The sequence below is a fragment of the Nelumbo nucifera genome, chromosome 1 (assembly GCF_055504915.1).
Source record: "Nelumbo nucifera cultivar China Antique chromosome 1, China Antique-T2T, whole genome shotgun sequence".
Taxonomy (NCBI): domain Eukaryota; kingdom Viridiplantae; phylum Streptophyta; class Magnoliopsida; order Proteales; family Nelumbonaceae; genus Nelumbo; species Nelumbo nucifera.
In genome coordinates, this window is record NC_142649.1 from 174614499 (window position 1) to 174638869 (window position 24371).

Consider the following 24371-nt stretch of genomic DNA (forward strand, 5'->3'; position numbering starts at 1 on the left):
AGCAAGCCCGGCAAATTTAGCACTACCAGCAACAAGTCTTGTGTCATTTCTACCAGCAATAGTTCCCAACGTTGCAGCAAAGCCGACAACTAGATCCACCGCGGTGCCCAATAACGCCACAGAACTAGTAGTCGCTCAACTGCCACCGAAGTAGCCGCCCTCCTCACAGAGCAAGAGAGAGCCAGTAGCTCCCACCGCCTCGTGGAAACGAGGCGGATCAGAAGACACTCGCCCCGCCAAGGCCGGTCTGCCCCAGCACGTGCAACCGGAAACCTCACTGACAGGCAACTGATTCGAAGTCATGGCCGCGAGCTCTGAACGAGACCCTTCAGTTCGCGGAAGCCAGTATCAACCTGATTCTCACCAGGCCAAGACCCGGCCTGACAGTACTGAAGCAAGCAACACCAACACGGATCCCGCCAAGAAGCAACCAAGACGGCGTCCCAAGGTGTGTCGTGTGATAATCCCTGAACAGCTCACAGAGCCCAGCCAACCCAAACAACCCAAAGGTATGACGGGAGCGAGCTCGGGAGTCATGAAGACCATCCCTCTCCTCTCGGTGCCATCTCCCCTCTCCCCAGATCTCCAAGCAGCTCCCATGCCAAAGGACTTCAAGGTACCCCCTCTAGACAAGTACGACGGGTCGTTTGACCCAAATGACCATGTGGACTCCTTCCAATCTCAGATGCACCTCGCTGGGGCCAGTGAAGCCTGCATGTGCATTGCCTTCTCCACAACCTTCAAAGGAGTAGTGCGCACGTGGTATAGAAACCTCCCATCCGAAGCAATCCAGAGCTGGGCGCAGTTCGTACAAGCATTCACCTCACACTTCGTTACTAGCAAGAAGTGTCCGAGGTCGAAGGAAAGCCTTCTTAGCGTAGTCCGAAAAGAGGGAGAGTCCATCCGGAGCTACATCAAGCGCTTCAACGACACATGCCTCCTGATCCCGAACCTAGACCCCGTTGTGACACAGCAAAGAGAGGAGTCACTAACCGGGAGTTCAAGTGGCACGTAGTGGTGAACAAGCCCAAGGACATCACCGCATTCCTCAAGCTCGTTGACCAATTCATCGAGACTGAAGAGGAAATAAATCAAAAAGCCGGAGCTCCAGTAGAGAAGAGGAGGAGAGACGATGACAGGACGCACCACTGAAGCGGCAAGAGGAAGAAGAGCAAGTCCCCAACCAGGGGAGACAGCAAGTCAAGTTGGCACCCCCGAACTCCTCCAGTTGAGAGGACGAGTTACACCCCCCTCAACGCGAGGCGAGGGAAATTCTTATGATGATTAAAGACGCTCCGTTTGTAAAGTGGCCACCCCGGAGAATGTATATTTCCGGTCATAGTTCCGAAAATTGAAAAAGCCTTCGCGACGAGATTGAGGAACTCATTCGTCGCGTATACTTGAAATATTTTGTACAAAAAAGAAATAAAAATCAGATAGATCGACAAGGATAGCAGAGGAGAGATGCTCCCGAGTCCAGTAACAGACAGAATGAGCAGGGACAACCGCCCGAGGAAAGATCAGTCCGTGGAGTGATCAACACGATTACCGGCGGGTCAATCATCACAGGCTGCACCTCAGCAGCAGGGAAGACCTCGGTCCGCGAACTAAAGTATGAAAGACAAAACCCGCCAAAATGCCCTCGGCCCGCGGACCCCATATCTTTTACCGAGGATGATGCGCGAGGAGTCCAGTATCCTCATGATGACGCACTGGTCATAAGGATGAAGATCAACGACTTTGAAGTCAGACGCGTCTTGGTGGATTCGGGAAGTTAGACCGACATCCTATTCAGGAGCACCTTCGACAAGCTGCAGCTCTGGGAGAGCGACCTCGAGCCCGCAAGTACTCCTCTAGTGGGCTTCAGTGGAGAAGAAGTTAGGCCCCTTGGCTGGATCTCGTTGCCTGTAGAGGTCGGAACGTGGCCCAGCATTGCGAGGTTTGAACACACCTTCCTAGTAGTTGCAACGCTTTCCACGTACAATGCCATTATAGGACGACCCATCACCCATGCGCTCTGCGCAGTGGTATCAACCTACTACCTGACAATGAAGTTCCCCACGGGCTTCGGGACAGGGGTAGCCCGGGGCGACCAGCTCGAGTGCCGGAAGTGTTACATTGCGGCCCTCAAAGGGAAAGCCAAGCTAGCGGAAAGCGTTGAGCTCGAACGGCCCATAGAGTATCCTGAAGAGCGAGCTACACCAACCGAGGGAACGGTCCTCGTCCCGACATCAGAATATGATCCGACCAAGACACTCCAGATCAGGGCAGCAGTCGGGGAATCTCTTCGAACTCAATTGGTAAGTTTCCTACTCAAGAATTTAGACATATTTGCATGGTCCGCAGCAGAAATGCCCGACATAGAATCAAAGATAATAACTCACAAGTTAAACATTGATCCCCTAGTCAGGCCCATTAGACAAAAGAAACGCAACCCCACCCCGAAGCGCTGGAGGATAGTCGACGAGGAGGTCGGGAAACTTCTCGCAGCCGATTTCATCAGGGAGGTCCATTACCCGAGCTGGGTAGCTAACCCCGTTCTGGTAAAGAAGGCCAACGGTAAATGGCGCATGTGCGTTGACTATAACGACCTGAATCGGGCTTGCCCAAAGGACTGTTTTCCGTTCCCAAGATTGATCGTTTAGTGGATGCGACTTCAGGGCACGAGTTGCTGAGTTTCCTGGATGCATACTCAGGCTACAACCAAATTAAGATGGACCCCACAGATGAAGAGAAAACGGCCTTCATTACCGAACTGGGTCTGTATTTTTATAAGGTCATGCCCTTTGGATTGAAAAATTCCGGGGCAACCTACCAAAGACTTGTGAACCAAATTTTTGAGTCATTGATCGACGGCAAGGTTGAATGCTATGTAGACGACATGGTCGTCAAAACCCAATTCTCGAACTGTTTAATAAGTGATTTGCAATGTGTGTTTGAAATCCTACGCAAGTATAATATGAAGCTAAACCCTAACAAATGTGTCTTTGGTGTCACCTCGGGAAAATTTCTGGGTTACATAGTTAGCTGACATGGCATCGAAGCCAACCCTGAAAAGATAAAGGCTATCTTGGACATGAAGCCCCCTCGCAAGATAAAAGAGGTTCAGAGGTTGAATGGCCGTATGGCTGCCCTAAGCCACTTCATGTCCAAGTTAGTAGATCGTTGCCTGCCCTTTTTCAAGGCAATTAAGAAAAGCAAAGACTTTGAATGGACTAAAGAATGCCAGTTTGCCTTCAACGAACTGAAGAAATACCTAACTAGCATCCCGCTTTTGACCCGACTCGATGAGGGTGATGTTTTGAAGCTGTACCTCTCCACGAGCGATGAGGTGGTCAGCTCGGTACTAATAAAGGAAGTAGATCAGGTCCAACGACATATCTACTATGTTAGCAAAGTTTTGTAGGGTGCCAAAACTTGATACCCAGAGATCGAGAAGTTGGCATATGCGCTGATCACAGCACCTCGGAAGCTCCAGCCATACTTTCAAGCCCACACAGTCATCGTTCTTACCAACCAACCCCTGAGGAAAGTCCTACTCAAGCCCGAGGTATCTGGAAGTCTGACTAAGTGGGCTATAGAGCTCAGCGAGTACGACATCCAGTATGAGCCCCGAACAACAATTAAGGCCCAAGCCTTGGCCGACTTCGTGGCACAATGCACTTTCAACACTACAACCTCCGAATTAATAGAGATCAAGCACGCGAAGCAAGCCTCAACCAGTGCGGAACCAGTCCCGATTAGAACAAAGTCAACCTGGGACGAGGAACCCTGGATCCTTCACGTAGACGGTTTGTCGAATCAACAAGGAAGTGGAGTCGGAGTCATCATGTACGGGCTAGGCAGAGCAAAACTGGAATACGCACTCCGGTTCGAGTTCCCAACATCCAAAAACGAGGCAGAATACAAAGCACTGATAGCTGGACTCATGATAGCAAACAAAGTATAAGCGAAGCACCTCATCATTTGCAGCGACTCCCAGCTCATGGTCAACCAGGTAACCGACGATTACGAAGCTTGCGACCCCACCATGGCCGCCTATCTAGCCAAGGCCAGGGAAGTTCTACGCGGCTCCAATCGTACTTCATCAAGCAAATTTCAAGATCTGAGAATGCTGAGGCCAATGCATTATCCCGATTAGCCAACACAAGTAGCCACTCCGTGAGGACCGTGTTTATAGAGAACCTGCCTCGGCCTAGCATTCTCAGGGGGGGGGGGGGGGCAGGAGAGGTGGCTCCTATTGCACAAGCAGAGTGAGCTGGATTGACCCACTCGCGAGCTACCTACTTCATGGGACCCTCTCCGCAGATCGCAACACAGCCAGAAGGGTAGAGCGATAGGCAGCCAAGTACGTCATTATAGACAGACGACTTTACCGAAGATCCTACACGCTCCCCTACTTGCGCTGCTTACGAACCTCAGAGGCCGAGATCATCCTCCGCGACACTCATGAAGGGTTGTGCGGCGGACACTTGGGGGGCAGGGACCTCGCCTAGAAAGCGCTACGGCAAGGATATTACTGGCCCACGATGAAAGCAGATGCGCTCGAGCTCGTCAAGAAATGTGATAAATGCTAGAGGCACGCCAATATCCATCATTACGCTGGGAGGCGTATGATAGAGAAGCAAACGTTGACAAACTCCGCACCAACCTCGACCTGATAGAAGAGGTACGGGACCTCGCGTATATCCGGACCGCAGCCTACCAGCAAAAAGTAGCTCGGTACTATAATAACCGGGTCAGGAAGTGGCACTTTCGTGTCGGCGACCTGGTCCTTCGGAAGATAATGATGCCTGAGCCCGGTGTGGGTAAGCTTGGACCGAATTGGGAAAGTCCCTACCAAGTAAAACGGGTACTCGGGGAAGGTACGTACAAGCTTGAAATGTTAGAAGGAAAGCAAGTACCTCGAGCTTGGAACATCAACAATCTAAGACAATACTACATGTGATCGTTGAACCAGGGGAGCGGACTGAGAGTCATTCTCAGAAATCCTAGGAGTGGACTTCGAGTCACTCCCAAGGCCTAAGAATTGATAGACTCGTCACCATATAAGCCCCAGTCGCCTCTTTGGCATGGACAAACTTTAGGAGTGGACTCTGAGTCGCTCCCAGAGCCTAAGGGCTAAAGTGTCGAACTGGCAAAGACCTCGGCACCGCATAAGCCCCAGTTGCCTCTTTGGCATGAGCAAACTGTAGGAGTGGATTCCGAGTCGCTCCCAGAGCCTAACGGCTAAAGTGCCAAACTGGCAAAGACCTCAGCACCGCATAAGCCCCAGTCACCTCCTTGGCATGGGAAAATTGTAGGAGTAGACTCCGAGTTGTTCCCAGAGCCTAAGGGCTAAAGTGCCAAACTGGCAAAGACCTCGGCACTGCATAAGCTCCAGTCACCTCTTTGGCATGAGCAAAGTTTAGGAGTGGACTCCGAGTCGCTCCTAGAGCTTAAGGGCTAAAAATACCGAACTGACGGAAACACATAAGACCCCGTTGCCTTGCTACTAGAACCGAAAGTATAGACAGCTCGGGCATGAACCCTACGATGTCTATACCACCTCGGCGGCAATCGTAGTCCAGGTCCACCAAAGGACCAATGCTTAAACAAGTGGCTCATATACAAACAGCTCGAAGTGACAAACACTCAGAAAAATTTCGCCGTGGTTACCCTCACTCGTTACCAAGCCCGGTAGCCTGATAGTTCGAGGTGACTCATGCAGCTTGGAGTGACGATCCGTACTTCGGTTACCCTCGCTTATTGCCAGCTCGGTAGCTCGACGGCTTGGATAACCTATACATGTGTCATCTAGATCGAAAAAGAATGATTTGGGTTGAAACAATATTCTTTCATTAACAAAAACTCTTAGTACAAGAGTTTTTACTAAAACTCGAGCTCAGCAGCCCGGGAAAGTACATCCACAGTTCAAAAAAAAGAAGAGAGAAAGCAAGGAGCCATCATGCGAAAGGATCCACCACTTCAACCTCGTTATCACTCTCCTCTTCTGACGAGTTAGGCTCCTCGTTCGCTGCACTTGTTGCCTCCGGAGCCAGGCCCTTCATCGTGATAGCACCGAGGTCAAGATCAGGGAACTCCTCCCGAACCAGATGTCTGTAGAGCTTGAACCCGGAGCGATAGGAGCTTGAACCGTACTCAACCTAAAGAGCGCGGAATTTCGAAGACTCTTTGAAGCATTCAATGGCCTTGGTCCTCTCTTCTAACTGCACCTCCTCGACAGCGGTATCAAGGGTTTGAGTTCTCTCTTGGACCGTTGCTTGGAGATTTTGGATTTCTCGTTGAAGTTGTGCCTTCTCCTCAGTCATTTTCACGGTCAGCTTCTCTTCCTTCGTGGCCATCGCGGAGATCTGCTCCTTAAGCTTAGTGTTCTCCTCGGTCAGTAAGGAGATTTGCTCCTCCTGGTCCAAAATTAACTGCCTCTGGCTCTCACCTCCCTTCTTCGCCCGAAGTACCTCACCTCGGGCCAAGTTCAACTCGCGATGGAGCTTTCGCGTCTCTACCTTAGCATCCCGAGCCTACTTCGAGTGAGTCGTAGAATGGCACACCAACGCGTGAAGGGCGGAATTCACCTGTCAAAAGAAAATTGAGGTAAAAAAAAACAAAAGAACGGGGCCAAAGGCAGAATGCTTACCACCTTGTAGTGAGTAGCAGCTAGTCATAGGAGCTGCCTCGGAAGTATCTCCGACCACCGCGCAACCTCATTCGGGAAGATCATGTCCCAGCTCTTTCGCACCACGAGCACGTGGTTCGTGATGCTCTCCTCTCCCGTAGCAGGAGCGAGCTCTGACTCAGTAGCAGGCCCCTCTGAAGCTTGCACGGGCGCATCCTCCGACTCCTGAGGATGGGCCTCCTCATCACCGCCCTCTATTATCTCCACCTCGGGGTCCGTAGGTCGAGCCTCCTCTGTGGAGAGCTTGATAGAAACTGGCTCAACGATCTGGGCTTCGGGCGCCCTAGACGACGAAGCCTCATCCAGACGCAGCCTCTTTGCCGCCCTCTTTTTCCCCTTTCGGGAACTCATCAAGAGGCTTCGTGCATCGACCTCTGGCATTGTAACTGCAAAAGGCAAAAAGTAAGGTTAGCATGAGCTATCAAAACCTTAAAAAGGAAAAACCTAAAGAAACCTACCAGGACTTAAGCCGGCCTACACGAGCTTATCTTCAGCAAGGTAGTCTGTGCAGATAAGGCCGAGCTCTGCCCAGGACTGAAGCACCTCCCTCATCTTTAGGTCTAGCCTAACACCAGAATCCTGAATTGCAGCCCTCCAGTGGGTTGGAAAAGGCCACCCCTCGGGGTTGCGGACCACGAAGTAGTCCCATTTCCAGGCTGGGATCTTATTGGGTAGCCTGTGAAGAAGCTTGTAGCCCGAGCGGGGGGACAGATAGTAAGACCGCTTGTGCGCGGGGGCGCTGTGGAAAGCATTTTTTATAGACAAAATCAAAGAGAAGATTTCGAGGGTGAGAGGGAGACAATACTCATGGAAAAGTGAAATAGTCCCTACTACATTATGGACAGAGTTCGGGTTTAATTGATCTATGGTAACGCTAAAGTGTTTCAGGACCTCTACGATCAACGGGTGCAAGGGAAAACGAAGGCCAGCCACGAGCTGCTCCTCAAAAATCACGATCTCATTGTGATCGTGCTCCCAAGGAAAATTGCCCCCGAGGATAATATAGGAAAGCTCCCTCGGGAGGTTGTACCGAAGTACCAGAGCCCAAAGCCTGTTTGGGGTCATTGAGGAAGGACCAAAGTTGTCTGGCACTCGACCTCGATGAGAAGCAGATGTCAGGTTACCAGAAGCCTCTCGAGCCTCTGGGGGAGACTGCCCCTCGGGAAGACCGTGGGCTACACCTAAGCCTGAAGTAGCCTTGTCTCGGCTACTGACCCGGGCCGAGGTACCAACCTCAACCTCATCTAAAAAGCTATCAAAACTAGAAGACATAACTGAACCGAATTGAAAGGAAGCAAAGGGACTCACCAAAGAAAGATGACCGAACTGGAGAAAAGACGCGAACTGGGAAGACCCGAGCTAACAGAGCTAGAGCGCGACCTCAAGTCGAAGGCAAGACAACTTTTGATGTAAAAATGAGTCTCAGGACCCCCTATTTATAGCCATTGTACCGAAGAAGCAACCGTCGAGATCAAAGCAATTTGACGGCTCACAAGAAAATCAGTTGCACAACCCTCGAGACCGAAGACAGTTTAGTGCGTTTTTTGGCGTCCGCAGGACTTATAGTTCGTGTGACGTCCGCGCATAAGCCACACACGATTTGACGGGGCGGCCTGAACTCTGAGGCAAATCCACTTGTCACATCATGGTCAAGACCCCTAGCTCGAGGAGTGGGGGGCAATTGATAAGTAGACCTGTTCATGGGCCGGGTCGGGCCAGGCACGGGCCAGGCTTTTGCTGTGTATTAACAAATTTTTCTAAGGCCCGAGCCCGTGCCCGGCCCGACCATCGGGCCTACAGCTTGGGCCCGAGCCCGACCCTCATAAAAAGCCCGAAGACCGAGCCTGGGCCCGGGCCCGAAATTTAGCCTATACTATTACTATTATTAATGTTGAAGTGGTTGAATAGAGAGAGAGATTGAAATTATAAAGAAAAGAATAAATAAATATATATATATATTAAATTATAAATATATATATTAATAAATATTATATTATTTATATATTTTATATAATATATAATACTGAGTCGGGCTGGGCTTTTTTGACAAATCCCGAGCCCGACCCGAAACACAGTCGGGCTTACTGTATTAGGCCCGAGGTCAGGCCTACGGGCCTAATTATATGACCAAGCCCGGCCGGGGCGCGAGCCGGGCCGGGCTGGGCCGTCGAGCTACCTGGCCCATGAACAGGTCTATTCATAAGGGATGATTTGGCCCGACCTCATAATTGGGTGACACGTGTACGTGACTCGACGTAAACGACAACTCGACATGAGCAGATCGGCACGTGGACATGGCTCAACGCGGGCGATAACTCAGCAAGTATCAGCTCGCTATAGAACGAGCTCGAATACACTAATGTCCTAAGCTAAAGGTACTTTGGGTTGAGTCCATCCCAGCTCGCGAACTAAAAGAATAGCACCAAGTTGACAGCAGTCCGATCCCAAACAAGTGGGCCACCTCGAAGACGACTTGCCTCGGGCAGAATCACCTCGGCACGCCACCAGTAGCTCATCACGGGTAGCTCGCCACCAAGTAGCTCGCTATAGGGTTGCTCGTTGTCAGGTAGCCCGGCATCTCGTCAAAAGCTTCCTGCCTAATAGGACCGTACCTGCCAACCCTAAAGATTGCACCCACGTCCCTTGTCTGGTGGTGTAGTATTTGCCAACTCTGAGGACTGCACTCATGTCTCTCGCCTGGCGGCGTCGTGCCTGCCAACCCCGGAGATTGTCTCCTGCCTGGCGAGACCGTACCCTACAACGGTCGCATTAGCCCACCTGATCCCCAGTCCTGACGATGATAGCCAGTCACTCCGAAATGTTACCTGACAACAGATCGCCGCGGCAGAGATTCGGGATCAATCCCACCAAACCTATCAGGATGCCAGTATATAAAGACTTCAACCCCCAGGGGCCAAGGTATCGCATATTCACCACTCTCTAGCTTTCTCTTCTTGCAAACTCATTCTCTTCCAGCTCGCAACCGAGTACTAACTTAAGCATCGGAGTGCTCCCACCAGGTGAGCAACCCCGGGTTCCTTCATCTCTCTTCACGCAGGTATCTCTTGCCCGTTGCCAGCTAGAAGCTCAGTCACTTCCAGCTAGGAGTGGCCGGATTGCGCATCATCAGTTTCCAAGGTCGGGTCCCATTTTTCATGTTTGCCAACCCCTCTAAACTTACTCATCTAGATCTTTAACATAATCTTCTTTTGGAAGTGGAAACAGAATCCCCAACTTGGTCTCCAACTTTTCAACTGGATGGACTACGCTTAGCTTCTTGTAACCTCAACAAACATGGTGGCAAAAGAATTCCAAGCTTCATCTCCACCCAATATTACTTCAAAGAACTCACATGTGGGTAGCATCCCTACTTGGTTGTTCTTTAATGTTTCTTCAATTTTGAGTTTAAATAACAATAACTTCACTGGTCCATTCCCTCAGCTTGATGGTAACAGAATTGGCCTGCTTGCTTCACTTGACATTTTCAAAAATTTCTTTTATGGGCCATTCCCCACAAACCTGCACAGAAATTTTGCCAATTTGGTAACATTTTTAGCATACAATGCTTACTTTGAAGGCCTCATCCCTCCATCCTATGGAGAAATGGATCAACTACAGCATTTTGATCTGTCTGACAATTTCTTACATGGAGAGATTCCATACAGTTTAGCAAGAAACGCCACCAGGTTGGAGTACTTGGACTTGTCAAATGACAGCTTGCAAGGTGAAATGTTCCCAGAAGACTGCAACATGCCAAATTTGAAATGGTTGTATCTTATCAGTATAGCTTCACAGGATCAATCCCACATTGCTTGTCCAACTCCTCTTCCTTGCTAGTCTTTGGCATTGGGCATAACTATTTGTCGGGAAAGGTATCAGTTCAATTGCCAGTCCTTCCTTCTTTGAGAGCTCTCCTCCTTGCAAAAAATCATTTCCAAGGTCCCATTCCAAGACAATTGTGTCGAATGCAAAACAATGGTTTACTAAATCATTCTAACAACAGTCTTTTAGGGACCATTCCTTCTTGCTTAAACAATGTTACTTTTTTAAGGGGAGAGATTTCTAATTATCATCCATTTGAAACATAAACTGAGCTTATTGAATTCAAGATCAAGGGTGCAACATATTATAACAGTGGTGTAGCGCTGCAACTTTTATATGGAATAGATCTCTTAGGCAACCAATTGACAGGTCAAATTCCTTTAGAAATTGGAGATCTTAGATACCTCCAATCACTGAACATGTCACCTAACCTTCTTACAGGTCATATTCCTGCCTCCTTGGCTAACATGTTTGTGTTAGAGAACTTAGATCTTTCCCACAACAAGCTAGCAAGGAAAATTCCGCCTGAGATGATGCAATCGATCTCTCTCTCAACATTTACTGTTGCCTTCAATATTCTATCAGGAAAGGTTCCATGGAAAGGACTACCATTTGAAGCATTGGATGAAAGTAGCTATGAGGGCAATACAAGACACTGGAGAACCATTATAAACAAGCTGCAATGACATGACAGGAGAAAAATCTGGAATCAGCGACAATCCTGCTTTTGTTCACTTGAATGTGGCTATCTCACTTATTTTGTGCAGTTTTGTTCTTGTTTCCTTGGGAAATTAGGAATTGTTGAAGTTTGATATCCTATATTGGATATATATTAATTACACTCTCTAACAAAACCTGCAAGCCTGTAAGGGCTCTGGTGGGACCAGCAACTACTTTTTTTCCTGGCAGACGTAGACCCGACACCCGTGTAAGGTTTCTGCATCCTCTAATTAGTTGTACAGAGATGCTGATGTTCAGAACAAATGGTGAACTTGACCCATCCCTTCTTCTCAACATAGTTAAGACCAGGTTGCATAGCACATCCAACTAGAAAAGCAATTAGGCATATAGCCATTGTCCTAAGAGAGGTAAGAGCTAAAACCAAACAGATTAATATGAGAGTAGAATCCCACCAGAGGCATAGAACAAGGTACCAAGTAAAGGGGTTCCATAACGAGACCTTCTACCAAATAACTCAGGAAGCATCCCACGCTCATCCATCCCTAGAAGCTGGAAAGAACTATTGCTCATAACAGCCACATACATTCCCATACTAGAGAATGCAGTAGCACATTGGACCCACAATCTCAACCAGACCCCACCTACCATTTTGGCAATGTCTGAGAAATAGCCATCAAACTATGAATCACGACAGAGTGGAATAGCTCTGGTACCAATTAGAGGAGGGAAGAAGTAGCCAAATACAACCAAGATAAGAACATAAAAGAGAGCCTTGGGCAGAGCTCTACTTGGGTTGTCAACTTCTCCTATGAGAGTACTAATTGAATCCCAATAGTTCATATTCCAAAACAAAGTATTCAAGTGGAGATGCCAATCCACACTGTGCAAGTCTACCACTAGCCATCTTGAGGGCTTCAACTTTTGGATGGCAATGAGTCCCATAACCAGAAAAGGGAGCAGGGAGAAACCCCCCAAAAAGGTGGCTATCTAGCCTAACATTGTTAGACCCCTGTAGTTAATGTATGTGAGAAGCAAATTCAAGAATAACACTACTAGAATCCTAGGTCAACACCCAGATAAAACCGGGATAGCTGATTCAAGATAGTCCATGAACAAAACTGGGTACAGAGCATTGTCAATGACCTCACTCAGCCATTTTATCCAACCTTGCTGGAAACCCCAGAAGGGCCCTAGTGCTGCTGAAACCCAAACTACAAAGCCTCCATTTTCTGGAAACATGGTACCCATCTTTGCAGTGATTAGAGCCTCAGGAATACTCCATATAAATGAAAAAACCAGAAATCCAATTAGGGCTAGAAGGGGACCAGCCACCTGGACACTGTCCTCAACACCAAAAGGGCCTTTTGATACCTCATAGGAGATGAGAAATACAAGAGGTAAAACTGAAACCTTCTTCAAGTTATCCAAATTGGGATCAGATCCCTCACCAATGTTCACGTACTCTACATCATTGTGCTCTGCCATTGCAAATTTGCAATAGAAGTCTGTCTGTTCACTTTAGTCTTCAATTTCTGCACACAAGACTAAAACTTAGAATATCCCCTCTATTATTTTTCCCTACAAACCTTATAAAAAGCTTAGATAAATAATGAAACAACTCATTTAGAGCAAAAAACAAACAAGTTGACACTATGATACCTTGAGACAATGTTGCTTGCGCAATGACGACAATATCTTCTTGTCTTCAGTCAATTTAGAACAAAAACAACACTAAAGGAAAGGAAAGCAATCTTTTCGTGGTGCAAAGAAGAAAACCATAGAAGAGAGGGTTGTTTGTGTATACTGGTAACCAATCGAGCAACTCTGCATGGTTGTCTCTGGAGTGGGTAGACAGTACAAGGTGGAGATAGGTGCATCTGTGTTGTCATCGACACGTTGACCTGATAGTCTGATACATGTTGGAAGAGGAGTAGAGGACACCTCCATCAACATGTGCAGGGTGACGAAGGGTGTCCTACTTGGAAGAATATATAACTCTCTCTTCCACCAAACCTATATACGAGCAAAAGAGAGATCATTGGTCGAGGACCCACAAAAGCAAAACTAAAAAATAAAGCCAATTTGCCAATGATATGTTACGTTCATGATCAAGACAGAGAGAGCTTGTGACCTGGTGCTGTTCTTTAGAAAAAAAAAAAAAAAAAGAAATTAACAGCCAATCATGTTGAGAAAGTGACTAGACAAGGCATTGCAGTACCTAGACCTGAATCAATATAGGTGTTTCCACTTGAACGTAATATCTTTTACCACCAAGATAGATACTTGGTGACTGTAAGGACTTGGTCTATCCCCTTGAGTAACAATGGTTCTCTCATGTATCTTTTCTCTAAATAACAGCTGATAGAAAACACTATCATAAGTTGGAGGTTGGATAATAGAGAGAAGTCCTCTCTCATATTAATTCTTTTAGGCAAGCTCCCCCTATCAAAGAACTTACCTAAAGATTTGGGATTTAATTCCCATGATTTTAACAATTCCATTATTTCCAAATAAATGGGGTCTATTCAAATTTTAAATTTAAATGTCAAATCCCTCAAGTTGTGGAGCTATTCTAAGAAGGTGTTCATGTCCTACCACTCACATAATGAGCTCTATTTGGGTGGTTGGATTAGGACTAGACAATCTAGATCATGGCCACTATGATGGGCCACAATCTGGTTCCTACCTTATGGGTATTTTCTAACAATCTCCCACTTGGCCCAACTAGTGGGCATAGAGGGAAATCATAAAATAAATTTAGCTTGATAAAGGCTAATGATTGTGTAAGTGTACACATGTAATCAAACCACTTAGGAAATTGCTAGAATAATGCAAATTATGGTGGTTTCCTCTGACTAAGAGTTTCCTTCCATGCAGTATACCATTATACATCACAACCCTTAGTGTATAGACACTGTTGTGTTTTGGTCCACTGTCTATCATTGTATATATGTGCACAAGGTGACAGGCTATAGGACATCTATAGATAGGCATCGACATGTGTCATCCAATCAAGCTACCTTCATCCAGCGAATTGACAATATTCATGTTTTTCATATGGTTTTGATAAATAATAGGGAATAACCCCTTAGTCATGGGGTCTACCAACATCTTGTCGGTTTTAATGTGTTGGATGTCTATCTTGCGCTTCTTGTATTCTATCCCTCACTACCAAGTACTTTAAATCTATGTGCTTGATTTGGCTATTGTTCTTGTTATTTTTAAAGAAAAATACAACTACTACATTGTCACAGTAAAGTTGTATTGGTCTGTCTGCATAATCTAATACAAGAGCACCCAGGCTAACAATAAAGTTTTTAACCACACTGCATGTGTTGTAGCATCATGGCACCCAATAAACTTTGTTTCTATTGTGGAGGAAGCTCTTAGTTTCTAATTGTTGCTCCTCCAGCAAGCAGGAATACATATCCCGACGTGGACTTTCTAGTGTCAGGACAACTAGCATAATCCAAATTGGTATACCCACACAAATTCAGTTCCTCCCCTCTTTTTTATGTGCGAACATACTATTTAGTTCCTTGCAGATATCTAAGCACTTTCTTTGCAGCTTTATTCCAATGGCGCCTCATTTTTTGTTTAGTTGAGTAAATTATCAAGAAAACGGTTGTCTCAAGTTCTCTAAAAAGCATTTATTAAAAAACTGTTAAAATGATGTTTTCTCCAATGGTAAAGTAATTTTTTTTTCATTTTATGACTTGTGTGATGCATAATTGTTATAAAGTGAGAAAAGATGTTTTGTCCCATTCTATATGACAAATCCATACAGAACATTTCTTCGTAAAACAACAATGGTACCAAACACCACTTTTATTATAAGCTTCTTAGTTTTTTTTTTCTTTTGAAGGGCTACACAACTGGGGGGAGCCCATCCCCCAACTAGGTGCAGGTGGGATTCAACCCCAAGTCTCTGCTACAACTAGCAGCAGGGGCAGATCCGGGAGGAACCTAGGGGAGCCATCCCCCCTGGTCCAGAAATCCCCATTTTAATATGGTATTTCATATAAAATTTCTCCCTCCTCCCACTCCCCACCCCAATGGTTGGCTTCGCCTTATGGGGCCCATTCATATTTGGCATCCATATTAGGACACATGTTTGAAGAATCAAGACATATACCTCCCTTCATGACATAAACCTCTCTACATTTTTTTCCTAAATACTTAAATATCCCCTCTCTTTTTAGACTGGACTTAGACCACCCCTGTTAGGTGATGTCATTGGACAAAATTGTCTCCTTCGTTGTGAATCCATCAAGAGTGAAGGTTAGAGGTGTAAATGGGTCGTGTCACCCTCCCTTGGGATAACTTGGGGGATTGGCCCGGCACGGCCCACGGCCCAAGCCCGTGTAGGCCCGACTCGTGGGCCAGGCCAGGCCAGGCTGTGGATTAGGCCAAAGCTATTTATTTAAACAATTAAAAAAAACTTAAAATTTTAATTTTATATGAACTTTAATATATACAATTGCTTATATATATACAATAATTAAATAAATTAATATAATAAAATTAAAAACAATTGTTTATTTTATTAATATATTATATATTATATTATATTATATATAATATATATGGGTCGGGCTTGGCACGGCCTACGTGCCATCGTGCCAGGCCATGCCAAACCGGTCCAAAGGGCCCGATTTACACCTCTAGGAAGGTCACAAGTGATTAATTTTTTTTGAAAAACCCAATTTTATTCTATTTTGAATACATGAACTAATTTACTGGAACAACAAAAATTACACATCTGCTCAATACTTTTCTATAGGTTACTTGATTCTTCTTTGTCAATTAACGGTAATGAGGTAGCACATTGTCAACCAAGAGTGGTTTAGAGCTCCTCTCACTAGCTTAAAGATCTGCTTGGCAAATACAAAAATCTTGCATTCTCTCCAAATGGGGAGCTGTTATTTGTCCTGTGTGTTTTGTTTTTTTGGGTAAAATACAAAAACCTCCCCTGAAGTTTTTAACAATCGTAAATACTTCCCCTTTAATTTTACTTTAACAAAAACCTCTCCTGTACTTTTAAAGAAACCAATAAAAACCTCCTTTCCATTAATAACCCTGGCGAAAAACGTTAGACCAATGCATCAATATTTTTCTAATACCCATTTTACCCTTTTATAAATTTCTCTCTCTTTATTGGCACTCTCTCTCTAGGAATCAAGTGACGCTGCTGTTTCTTTACACTTTGACTCGTTCTCTCCCCCAGCTTCAAAAGCCACGCTCCCCCGTTCCCCATTTTACCCTTCTGTCTGTCTGTCTCTCTCTCTCTATGTGCTTTCAAATGCCCCATCTCATTTGACGTTATGAAATCTTCAGTAAGCCTATGCATCGGTGTTACTTACGACCGATCCAGCATCCAGAAATGGCTCGATAGTGCCAAAAGTAGAAAAATTGTTATTTGCTACAGTGGGTTTTGCACCAACTTGAACACCACTGATGAGTTGCGGAAGCTTAAATCAGGGTTTCAGTAGATGGGTTCATCGTTTTAGGGTTTCATTCACCATCTACTGTTGCTGCCGCTGAAACAACCAAATGATTGCAGCATTGAAACAGAAAACAGAGCACCAATCAATAGTCTCAAGTCAAGGTTTTCAAATACTTGAACTGGTAGCTCCTAAAAATGGCTCTAACAATCTTTTACCTTTTTCAAAATAGAAATTCCCCTTCATGAGTGTATCCCTATTCCCATCCGCTCCTCCCCTCTCTCCATTATAACTTTCCGATTGAGATTTCAAAAATCAAAACACAGAATCCTCCTGTTCTCCCTCCTTGAAATTAAAAATGATAAACATAAAAAACACAACCTCAATTTCTCCACCAAAACGAAGCCAAAAAGCATCCACTACCCACCATTACATATCTCTCTCCCTCCCTCGTTTCATCATCCATCCTGCTTTCTCGTTTTTCCTGGACAACAGCAATGGATGCCATCTCTCTCTATGAATAAAACAATAAAGATAACATCCCTTTTTTCTTTGCCAACCAGATTAGCCCAATTCATCAAATCAGTCCCTTTTCACCGATAAAATGAGGAGGATCATCTTGAGAACATTACCCATCTCATCTATCCATCAGTTTGATGCGGCTTAGTTGCTAATGTTGATATTCTTTTGTAGGTAACGCCGATGCATAAACTTACCATAGATTTTAAAGTAGGGGAAAGAACGAATCAAAGTGTGAAGAAGCAGCGTCACTTGACTCCTAGAGAGAGAATCAGTAGAGAGAGAGGATAATTTACAAAATATTTATGCATGGGGTCTAACGTTTTTCATCCAGATCAATGATGGAAGGGAGATTTTTGCTAATGTTGATATTCTTTAGAAGTTTAAAGGGAGGTTTTTATTAAAGTAAAACTAAAAGGAAGGTTTTTATGATTGTTACAAACTTGAGAGGAAGGTTCTCAGTCTCTGGTAGCGGGTCTGGTGCTTTTCTTATTTTAGTGCTCAGTTCTGTTTGTAGACTATAATAGTTTCGTTCTTTGTATGTATTTATTCACAAGGATGGATTTCCAAGAATTCATGAAGTTGAAGACGAGGGCAAGGGCCCACCCATGGAATCAAACCCTTCTAAGCATAATTTGGTTCTTCGTTCAAAATGAAAAGTGTGATGAGGGACATTGATTCATGGGCATGAGGATTAATTTATTTAACATTTCAGGGTCCGTTTGATTTGCAGTCGAAATCGGAATTCGAATTGAAATCTATCAGAATCGAAATTGGAATGATTTATTCCAACAGGAATGAAATGAAAATGGGAATTAGAACCAACAGGAATGAAATTTCATTCCCAATGAAGGGGTAGAGAATGATCATTCCTTTAAATGGGGGAATTAGAAGTATAAATCGGGCCGTGCCACCCGTGGCCCGGCACGAATTTGGACCGGCCTGGCATAACCATGCGGGCTGTGCTGGGCTTAGGGTTTTAGGTCCATGGGCCAGCACAACTGAGCAGGTTGTGCCGCTCGCGGCCCATAGGCCGGCATAGTCCATATATAGTATATAATATATTAATAAAATAAATATATTTTTTTTAATTTTATTATACTAATTTATTTAATTATTGCATATATAAGCAATGTTATACACAAAAATCATATAAAAATAAATTTTAAGTTTTTTGTCAATTTTTTTTAAATAAATAGCTTTGGCCCAACCTGGCCCAAGGCTCGGCCCACAGACCAGCCTAGCACGTGGGACGACACGGGCCCGGGCCATAGGCTGTGCCGAGCCGAACCCCAAAATTTTCACCAGGAGGGTGGCATGGCCCATGACGGCCCACGGCACGAGCCACTTTACACCTCTAGGGGGAATGCCATTCCAGCAGGAATGGGAATGAGATTGCAATTCTGCCCAACCAAATTGCTAGCGATTATGATTCTGATTCCAAACCCCTATTCCTCCCTTCTATAATCGATTGTGAATCATACGGTTTTTAATTAGCGGCGAAAATGCTTTTCAATGAACTCCATAAATACCGGGTTTTCGGTTTCTGCTATTGTACTTGAACATAGTTTGGGATTTGATACATACCAAGTTTTTGTTTCTGAATACGGTTTCTAGTTTCCTCTGTCTTTATTCTGAAAATTTGAAGAACTAATAGGGACAAAAGAGACTTTTGGATGACCCCGTTAGACATAACATTGGCAATGGATGTTTAAGTGTTTTACCCATTACGTTAAAATCAGCGTTATATGTGATAATCTTTAGCTACCTAATTATTTACCAAAAACTAAGCTACCTAATTTTATTTGTCCTTATTTGTCTAGCTTCTAAAATTAGAAACTCCTTTTTAACTACCGATTAGTGAATGACCCTGTACTAAATACGGGGAATCAGTAATGTTAAATTTATATTATGAAATTAATAATGTTAAATTTATATTTATTAATATTTTAAATAATTATTAAAATTTTAAGAAATATTTATTTCAAAAAATAGTTTTTCAATAATTATTAGAATATGGATTGAAAGTGGTTGTGGATAATCAATTTTGTATTTTTTGCATTTTTTAGGAATAGATTGAAAATGGTGGTAGTGGATTGTGGCCTTTAGCATCAAGTTCTCAGAAAATGTCACGTGTTTAGTTCTGTAGAAAAATGAGAAGGCCATGTGTTTGAATTGGTGTTTTAAAAGTGCAAGGCAAGGGCCAATTTGCGCCCGGGGTGCAAGGCGCAAGGCGAGACGTGCATCTTTTTCAAAAAGGTGCACAGAATTTTTAGGAAATGTAAAAAAATTGAAAAAATACATAAAAATTAAAAACAAATCAGAAAAAAATGCAAAAACAATACAATCTAAATTTCCAAGAGTTGAGAGTTAAGATATGAGTATGACAATGCAATCTAAAGTTCTAATTTCTATTCTAAAGTCTAAACTCTAAACTCTAAAGTATAAACTATAAAGTTCTAAACAATTAAATAATTAAAATAACATACTAAGTTAGTTACTAACAGACTAACATAGTATCAATTATCAAATTCAAAATATCAATGATTCAAATAATAAAATAAAAATAATCATATTATTCAAATATAAAAAAATGTTAAAGTAATATCATTGTCACCAATGTGCTTATAAACTACAAAGAATTTAAATATCATGAATAAGATAAGACACAAAAATACAAATATAAAAGAAGTTAAAAAAACACTTACCTCTCTAGTCTCCAATATCCATGGCTCATGAGTTATATGATTATGTCATATACTCATTAAAATTAATCACTTACAATGAAAAAGCAAATGAGGATTGACAAAGTATTTAATATCATAAATCTATAAATAATGAACAAGAATACAAAGATAATAAAAGAAGTTATTAAAAGAAAACTTACCTCTCCAGGTCCAAGTCTCCACTCTCCATTGTTAGATAGTGTATGCCCTTAGCTCCAATCAGAATGATGTATCTTATGACATTTAATGTAAATGAATAAAGTACATATTTGATTTATGTCATTATGGTGTGTTTCTGTGTAATACCCTTAAACTGGACACATATGAGACTCGTGTTAGTTTAGAATCTTCACAGTCGTTGGATAGATCTAGGGAGATTTATCCTAGCAAGGCTAACACTTATGTGCCTCAGGGTGAGACACATGCAATGTGAGTTTTCTTGAAAACCTTGAACCAGACCAAAATTCCATTATTGCCCTAGACCTTGGAGATTGATGGGCAAAACTGGAATGTTACACCTAACCCCTAGATTCGATTATGATATTGCACTAGGTGTCAGATTGGGCTGTCTTTAATATGCGAATCAGTGAGATCCTTAGAGGGGGTCAAAACCTAGGTATGTTGGGACAGTCTGAGATTTCATTTGAGTGGGTGATCATAGTGACAGGATCAGCCCCTTTGTCGGACAAAGTGAATGATCAGGGATGCACTCTCTCTCTAATGGAAACCAAAGCTGCTAGCAACCGATTTCAATCGTTGAAATTTGTTTTGCAAAATATATTTATATAGATATATATATATTATGGTTTCAAAATGTTTTCAAAAGGTTTTAATTCCCGAGATCCATGTGAGTAGAGAGTGCAACATTGTTCCTTGCAGTCGAGGGAGAGGTCATCTCTTGTCGGGCAGTGTTTGATCATTATGGGCTGAGAGGTTAAGTGTAAGACCATTGAGGGTAATGCCTGATGGGCTAATCTTGCATCTGCCCACAGTCCTTGGGTTTTTATAAGGTGACTTGACCCAAGGACCACTTAGTGTAAGTAATGGGCCCATTAAGAGCCCATGGTGATGGACTCAGGGGTTCACTGTCACCTACAAGGAATTCGGTCAGGCCTTGTAACAGAGGCTAGGCTGAACCTGTGTGGCTGATGTGTAGATCAATGTTTGGGTCCCATGCCATACAAGGATACCCAACTGGGCAGCAGTTTGGAGGATAAGTGAGCACATGGACTTAATGGGCCTAAAGCCCAAATCAAACTGGTTTAATTTGATTAATTAAAGAGGGGCGGTTATGGGATTTAGATCAGCAGATAGGATAGGGAATTATCCCTATCCACTCAGAGAGTCCAGATCCAAATAAAGATTTGGATTAGGAAACTCCTAATAAGATTAAGAGGGCTTATCTTTATCTACAGATAAGATAAGGGTTTATCCTTATCTCTTAAAGAGAGACCATATCCAAATGAGATTTGGATTAGGAAACTCCTAATGGGATTAGGAGAAGCTCTCTCTAAGGCTATAAATAGAGGAGGAGGGTGAACCATAATTCATCCTCAGTCTTACAAATTCAAGAGAGAAGACAACTACAATTGGACTGACGTCATCTTCTGCTCTTGCCTCCTTCTATTGTTGCCGCCATAGCCAGTTCGATCTCCACTTATAGGAGCGATCAAGAAACGTTCTTGATATCAGTTTTTGGTGAAAAACTTATTTGAAGTCGTGCTCATTCACCCTCCTTCGAATTCTTGCTGAAGAGTTCGGTTCTTGCTGAAAAACCACCTGTTGATTCTGCTCCACCCTACGCTGTGTCATCTTCAGTGGGAGCAGTCTTTGGCGTTTTCCTTGGGCGTGAACACCTTCATTGGGAGTTACTGTTACTCCGTATCAGGTATATCCCTCTCCTACCTTTTGGTTTCAGATCTGGTCTGGTTTAGGTTCAAGATTGATTCTTGAAAATGCAATTTTCTAAAACAGAGAATGTGATTCATATATGGGAGAGAGAGAAATTTTTTAAATTTCACCCTACCTGCCTGTAGGGTTCGGCTATCCATTTGAGTTATATGATTATGTCATATACTCATTAAAATTAATCACTTACCATGAACAAGCAAATGAGGATTGACAAAGTATTTAATATCATAAATCCATAAATAATGAACAAGAATACAAACATAATAAAAGAAGTTATTAAAAAAAAACTTACCTCTCTAAGTCCAAGTCTCCACTCTCCACAGTGCTAAATTTAAACAATTAAAACTCAATTATCAATACCACTTATGACTTAGCGACTTATCACAATCACTAAATCTGAAATCACTACATCTAGTCTAATATCTAGTAAGTGGTAATCAATAATTCACACATGAACACAAATTCACATTCACATCATTTGATGATTGATCAAGATTCAAGATCAATAGTCAATATTAACAAAAAACAAGTATGGATAAAAAGAAAACACAAGTCAGTCTTAAACAAAACAAACAAGTCTCCACTCTCCATTCACTCTTCATTTCTATAATCTTATTCACCATCTTCTTCATTTGGAAGTTCAACTTCATCATCATCTTTATTAGAATTATAGTCTCCCAACTCCTCTTCTGATTCTTCTTTTTCAAATTCTTCATCTTCGAAACGAAGTTGAGAACTTGAACCCCCTCTAGACCTTCTTCCATTGGTTGATGTTGTTGCTCTTGCATGAGAAGTTGAAGCTACACCTGAACCTCTATTTCTTGTGGTCCTTATTGGCTCTTCGACTCCCGAAACAAGATCCACATCTCCCCATGTTAAAGAATCATCGTCGAATACCAAATCATTTTCAGCTCCACTATCTTCATGTGCCATCTCCCCTAATAACTATTCGTTACTTTCATCTATATCTTTCAAAGATATAGGGTCAATGACACTACGTGAATCAAAGTTCTCTTAAAGTAATTGGTTGAACTTAAAGAAGACTAAGTCATTCAAGCACTTTTGATCCGACCGATTCCTTTTTTTTGGTATGGATCTGCATAAATTCATTAAACATAAGATTGATTAATAAAAATTAGAAGTTTAAAAACTAAAAGTATCAACATATAATGGATTATAAAATATAAAAATATAATGTTAAAATCTTAAGTGAAGTTTTAATTACATGCTCAAATACACTCCACTTCCTCTCATATCCAAATGTATTGTATGTCAAACTAAGAACTTTAATTGCAATCTTTTATGAATTTGAAGCTGAAACACCATATGAAACCCACCAATCAGTTGTAAAAAGTTAAATAATAACAAAATATTAATTAGAATTTTATTTAAATACATAAAAAATACTAAATAATTAAATAAACAAACTATTAAGTTAATGTTACTTACCTAGTGCTTTCACCTTTCGCTGCCAACCAAAAACACCCTCTACATTTTTATATTTGATTATCTCATCAATAATTGCATTGATCTTATTTTCCTTTTCAAACAATTCAATTACTTTATAAAGCCCAGTGATGATTTCTTCATCTGAATCAATCCTTTTAGTATCATTATAGTAAAACTTTGGATTTAAATAAAAGTCTGTTGCGGCAATGGTTGGTGGAGTTGGCACTCCCACCTCTTATCAACGATTTCAAAAATATGTTTATATTTTTCCTCATGTCCATCAAATGCACTTGCAATGGCTTCCTTTGCCCTATCCATGGCTTCATAAATATAACCCATTGAAGGCTTGTTCCCATGGTCCACCAATCTCAAGACCCGTACAAGTGGATTACACACCTTAAGTGTGAAGATGATGTTGTTTCAAAAAGTGAGCATCATCACTGTCTCCCCTATCCTTCACCCACTTGCTTCTGTTCCAATCCTTTGAATTAAAAAGATCTCTCAAGTTCTTCTTCTGTTTATAAATGCTTTGTAGAGTGAGAAAAGAAGTGGCAAAGCTGATCTTTGCTGGCCAGAGTAACTCTCTCTGGTTTAAGTACTTCCTCATTAAATTTAATAACCCCTGATGATTATAAATATATCATGTAAGTGTAATAGCCCTTTCAATTGTTTTACTTATAACTAGCAACTTTCCAATATTTTCCAAAATCATATCCAAATAGTGAGCAGCACACGGGGTCCAAGTTAAATGAGGGTATTTTTCCATAAAAGTTTCCCTAAAGGCAATAACACAATAAAATAATCAAACATGTATAAATTGAAAAGTAAAGACTACAAAAAAATAATAACAAATAACAATAAAGAAATTATAAAAGTAAAAAAACTCACCACTAAAACATAGTTTGAAGCATTGTTTGTGATCACTTCAAGACATGTCATCTGTTTTCACCTCATTTGAAGCATCAATACTTTCTATAAACATGGTCCCAGCACGACTATGGACCAATAAGTTTATGAGGGTCCTGTCTTTTTTGTTCGTCCACCCATCAGACATTAAAGAACAACCCCACTTTTCCCATGCCTCCTTGTGGTACTGCAGCAATGTCTTTATGTGTTCCACTTCTTTTTCGAAAAGAGGAACTC

At 42.8% G+C, this 24371-nt stretch overlaps 1 pseudogene; it reads right to left on the reverse strand.

The window, feature by feature from the left end:
- Nucleotides 1-11278: 11278 nt before the first annotated feature.
- Nucleotides 11279-12700, reverse strand: LOC104596629 (putative polyamine transporter At1g31830 pseudogene; annotated as a pseudogene).
- Nucleotides 12701-24371: the final 11671 nt, after the last annotated feature.